The 6,043-nt window shown below is 34.5% G+C and overlaps 1 long non-coding RNA gene across 1 annotated transcript; it reads right to left on the bottom strand.

The window, feature by feature from the left end:
- Positions 1 to 3,637: 3,637 nt before the first annotated feature.
- Positions 3,638 to 4,914, bottom strand: LOC148618713 (uncharacterized). The gene is made up of 3 exons (XR_015921293.1): positions 4,616 to 4,914; positions 4,092 to 4,170; positions 3,638 to 3,704 (listed from the first exon to the last, which is right to left on the bottom strand). It is a non-coding gene; the product is annotated as an uncharacterized LOC148618713 (long non-coding RNA).
- Positions 4,915 to 6,043: the final 1,129 nt, after the last annotated feature.

Here is a 6,043-nt window from a genome sequence, read left to right as displayed (position 1 = left end):
GATTTATTTTTGAACTTGGACTTCAAATAAAACGTTTAAGATTTAACCATGAATCAGGGATCTCAAACAAAGTAAATGCGACTCGGGGGTTCATGACAAGGCTGGATTTCGTAATAAATTTGACAATACATAAACTTTGAACTTTGAACTTTACATGGAAGCATGTGTATGCATATTCATGCATGTTGTCACAATATTTATTTTCTTATTATGTTTAACTGTGAGCCAGGCTGATGCTTGTAATGCAATATCCTCAGCAGGGGCGGATCCACACTTTGAAAAGGACGGTGCCGTCCAGGGTTCCTAAGAACAAGGGTCCATGTGTGCTAGAACATTATTTACCATTCTTTGTCTATTTTACACATGAAAATGACAAATTTTTCAATAAAAAAAGGGCACCAACCCCCTTCATTCCCTCTGGATCCGCCGCTGCTTTGAATGGATTAAACGAGTTGATAAAAACAAACCAGATTCCTTGTAAACATTCCAACGCAAAAAGAAGAAATAAGTTCAGACGCATTACAATTTTTTACCTCTCAAAAAGACTCCAGTTTAAGTAGCCGTACGAATAGGACACAATGGTAACATATTTGTTATAGAATATTAGTTCGAAGGAAACATAATTGTCCAGGGCAGGGTCGGATCAAGAATGTTAGAAAAGGGGAGGGCTTTCATCAAGACGTTTATAAACGAAGGATACAATCTATCATTTGCTATTTACTGTCTATAAGTTGTTACAAAATTACTTTTTAAACATACATGTACAGAGCAGATGCATTAAGTGGTTTGTGTATTGAATTGATTGATATAAGAAAGTATCGTTATTCCTGTTGTCATATTTTGACAAGGAATAAATGGTTTTTTGAACAATGTCATAATTTTACTTTAACACTGGGATTTCCCATGCTATTTATAGACCCTTCACTTCCGGTGACCAGTACTGCACTGCAAGTCGTCTGCTAACCCCACATGCCATTCTGAGGATTGTGAGCTGACATATGTAGAATCATGCTGGTATATATTGCTCTGCAGGTTAAAGTTAAGGTAAAGTCCAGAGAAGCCATTGAATATTGTGAAATTAGCATAGAAGCCTATGGGAAGTGGAATTAGTGGTTTCTAGCCTTTATGTTGTAATTTATCTTTCCATTGACATATGATATAGCCGTATACCCTCTAGGCCCATTAAACTCGAAAACTAAAGCACTTTTTGATACCTGTCCGCAGCACTATTAGCAGTGTCTACCTGTTGCTTATTTCATCTGCCCTGAATCAGTCCACTTGATATCACCAAGTCCAAACACTAGAAGTTGGTACCGTTGCATATCTCATGTTATTTGGTGTATTGTTCGAGTATACATTATTCTTATCACCAGGTACTATTGACCCATAGCTTGGGATTATATTCGCAGACATCAGGGCATATCCGCACACCGATGGGCTATACACGGCGTGTATATAGGTGCCTGGTCTCATCCGAGTTAAAAAAATGGTTTCTGCCTTAGGAACCCATTTGCCTTCTGTCACATCTAGGAGGATTCCATATATGGCCACATTTGTCTTGCTGTATTAGAGGCTATAATTGGCAGGACGACTTACGCACTCGACTTATCTTTTTCAGCACTAAGGCAGCTAGCAAATGAAGGAGTGAAAGCGAGAGCGACGGGCACAAACACCCCTACTCCGCACTGTACGAATCAATACAGCCGTCTTTACAAACAGAATGACAAACTTGTCCAATACAGTTTCGTTTTATTAAGGCATCATTTTGCTCAGTACGAATGAGAAAGGACACAGCAGATTCCTTTTCGAAAAATATTAGTAAGAATATAAAAAATAATGTGATACTTTTGAAAGCTGTGTATAAATGTAAAGTTATTTAGGGCTTGTGGTTATTTCACCAACAAGTACAGTTACTTGCAGATGGTAATCAGTGGACATTATGAGGTAAAGTTGTTCTACTTTGTTCTACAATAGGATCCAAATTGATGCTAGGACTACATTTGAAATCACTCTTACAACAGTTGGATATACTTTCAACGTGTAATTCTTGAAATGTGTCTAAAATGTGTAGTCTTTGTGTTTATGCTCACAACTCCCACTTGTATATACGTTTGAACTATTTAGAAAAAAGTCCCTATACTCAAATAAATATGGTTCTCTTTTACAGAAAATCAATCCAATCAAAGATTTTAGTGTTACCAACCATTCATCAGATTGATATGTATAATCTGTGATGTCGTTTCTTTCTAATTTTCAAACCTATCAGGTCGGGGTCTGAACATAGCATTCTGAACATTCTATTTGCAAATGAAAGTATTGAAATAGTCAAAATCAGCAACACAGTTGACATAAATGAAGTAAGGGATGAAACGTCGTCAGAATCAATCGAAACCCAATGTTTCTTCCGTAAAATTTCAACTATTCTTACGGTAGATATAAGAATCGTGAAATTCCGGTATTCCACATATTTCTTAAATTTCACCCTCAGTTGTCAATCCTATTAAAAAAAACTTTTGTTTGATACAATGGGAAAAGGGAACTAAAATATGGTGAAACGCGAAAAAATGTCCCAGCTGTGTTACACGTAAATCTAAAATGGTAAACACTAAATAAAAAAAACATACTTTTTAGTTAGCTCTGGAATGCCCGACAACAAAAGCAATACAATTTACGGAAAGCGACCGTTGGCATTATGGCATTATTACCTTTGACGGTTGACATTCTCCTAATATACTTAATAATCTTATAGGCTCTATAACTATTCTCTCATACAGTTCATTGCAAATACACGAACTCAGCACTGGAATTAGGAAAATTTTGCTCTGAATCAAATGCTCTCTCTTAATAGTTGTTTTCTTTAAATTATTCGTAAAAGTCATTAACATCAAATTTCAGAAAAAAAAAAACATTTTCATCATCATTCTCCAAGATAGCTCCTTAATTAGATAAATATATTTATGAATTTGCCACTCACAAAAACATTTCGGATCTCTGAGGACTGAAGTATTTACATTATAATCAGTACAACAATTCATTACTACTTCGGAATGTGCATGTGTTGTAGGTGAGGGGATTTCGCCCCAAGTGTTTCACAAATCCCTGTTGGGTCAAATCTACTTTCCGCTTCCTATAACGGTACTTTTACAAAAGATGAATTATAACTTCTAGACAAGTATTGTACTGTCTACGCCAAAAGAAAATGCAACAGAATTTACAAAGCTAGTATCAGCACACTATAAGGAGAAATCCCGTTGCCTACAATTCACGTGGCGAACAACTAGAGCATCAGTATCCCTTGAATTGTTGACGAAGATATTTCAAATAATAAAACAAGAAGAAGCTAAGTAGGAGTCTTCCGAATATAACAAATACATATTTTTTTATTAATTATTACAAGGATCACTTTAATATATCTTTCGCAGCTTTCATTTTATCATAGTCCTTGACTAGGTGGATGTCGCCCATACAAAAATGACACACCCCTTTTGGACGAAATTGTCTAGCTCTGTATTGTGATAAACCACGAGAGAAATTGCCAGCATATGAGGGCATATAAGAGATCGCTCCAATAGCAAACGAATAAGACGGTGGTTGTGTAGCAGCTCTTAGAATGGGCTAATATAGAGTCATCAAGACATCAAAGGTAAAGATTCGTTTTATTCTACTGTATACGACAACACGGGATCAAATACAGGAAATAGGCCCTATAAAACAAATACAGTAATAAATACTAAGTAGCAAACACTCTGCTATTAATATAACTGCATGTAATAATACGTATCTGTATCATAATTATCCTCATTTAAAAATTAAAAATAGAATGCTCTTCTATGTGTTTTCTCCAAGTTCAGTACGGTCTCATCAGTATATTATACGATGACCTCAAAACTCTTGAAATATGTTAATGACTCGCAAATTTGCGTGTTACCAAATCAGGCATGAAAATTATAACGATTGCCAAGCAATACGAATCTCAATCAAAATATTAACAAAGTGATAGAAACATAATGCTGATTGCAAAGTTATGCGATAGGCCAAAACCATAGCAAATTAATATAATATAACTAAAACAAACATAATACACTGCCTACCTCACATCAAGGTGCAAAGGCTATCCTGAATCTTAAAAATCTACATCAATATCATCCCATGGTTCATCATGAAAAGTACCTGTATAACAAATGACACTTGTAAATAAATTGTATTCATTCATTTACCCGTGAATACTTGATTTGTACTCCTAAGGAAAACAATTACATTGACCACAATTAAATAAAGTGTTTTTTCGTAGCGCTAACTTTAAAAGATAGAATATTAACATCACTCATTCAGGAGCACTCGAATCAAATCCTCATTCATACGGCAATTTATTCAAATATCCTATTTATATTCGCTAATACTCTAGTTAGGAAAAATATGAATAAAAATGAAATAATGCTCATTTAATGTCAACATATTCTTTATCTAGAAATTTATGCATTTTAAACATTCATACAGCGCACATCTCGCATTCGCCATTCTAACTTTGAACCGTCTCATGCAAATAACTCATGCCGGCTAAAATACTATTTTCTGGACTATTAACGAAATATTAATAACAGAGAAAGAAAGTGACCTTTCAAGAAATAGACTCCTATGTCTCAGATAAACAAGAACACAAGAAATATCACAAATGGTAGATAATCTCGTCTGGATAGTTTTTTCCAATCCTATACCAATGAAAGTTTTACAGTAAGTGCGTCTCCGAATAAAGAACAAAAGAATATTACCGCCAAAAGAAAATGACCAATAGAAATAAAGAAAGTATGCGGTCTAATCAACCATGAAGATTTAACTAGAAACCTTAGAAGTTAAATATAGAAGAAATGAAACTTAACAAACCAGTAGAATTCGTCGTCTGTCCACAAGTCCAGTTAGCGTAAATTGTCAAATAAAACAATTAACCAAATAGGTTTAATAATTCAAATATTCATCAAATACTATCTTTATTCATATAAAGAATGCAATAAATGCGAAACATAAATTTACAATACAATACTGTCAAAATATAATAAAACATAATATATACAGTAAAAAAAACAGGCTACCACAGTTGGAATGGAGGTTACAGTTAATTATGTAACGGTGATCTCTCCGGCTGCGGGGTTGAAGCGTCATTCTTAGCTTCAGATTTCTCTTCCACCTTCGTGCACTTCGAAATGGATTTTGTTATGACATCAGGAGCTTTTCAACCTATTACCGTGGGGTGCAGATTTGAAATACCTAGCTTACTGTAGTGCCTACAAGCTTCAAAAGTGTCCGCCTCATCACGACCAGCCCTCCTTGTTACCTTCGCAAATTCATTTACAGAGTCAACAGTATCAGAAGATTACACGGTTTTTATTGTATACAGACATACCTCACTTTTTCACAGCATCAACATTCGTAGATTTCTCAAGATGGGCTATTCTATCATCAATACAATCCCGTTTTCTTTTCCCATATCCACCTGCAGTATTTGCGGATTTGCTTTGTGTTTTATCTGACCAAGCCTTGTTCGTACTAGGGGTCTATAGAATATTTCAAACATATATTACCAAATAAGAAACATAACAACACCTTTTATTTAACAGGAAATCTGCAATGTGTGTTATTATTTTGATTTTGTTATCAATAATCAGATCTCAACACCAGTAATAAACATTTACAGACACATTGGTTTGTGTCCTCTTAAAAAAAGACAAACCGCAGCCATAAATATATGTCAAAAACACAGTGTCCCGCCTCAACTAACTTCAACCTGATAGTGAGCCAGAATATCATAAGCCCATACTTTTCGAAGGGTAGGATTAAAAGAAACAGTTTCTATCCACATAAAATATATGTTAAGATAACAATGATTGCATAATTGAAATGTTATATCTTATCGACACCTGATACATGTACAGTCCAAGGTTCACAGTCATTTCATAAAAAAAAATATATACATTCATGTGCATTAACAACTACAAAAAAAATTAAATAACAAAATACTTTCAATAATAAACCCACTTTCTTTATTCAA

This window comes from Perna viridis, chromosome 4, assembly GCF_037379345.1.
Source record: "Perna viridis isolate PV_CMFRI_1.1 ecotype Kerala chromosome 4, ASM3737934v1, whole genome shotgun sequence".
Lineage (NCBI taxonomy): Eukaryota > Metazoa > Mollusca > Bivalvia > Mytilida > Mytilidae > Perna > Perna viridis.
The sequence above is the reverse complement of the archived record's forward strand: the minus strand, read 5'-3'. Positions and strand labels throughout refer to the sequence as shown.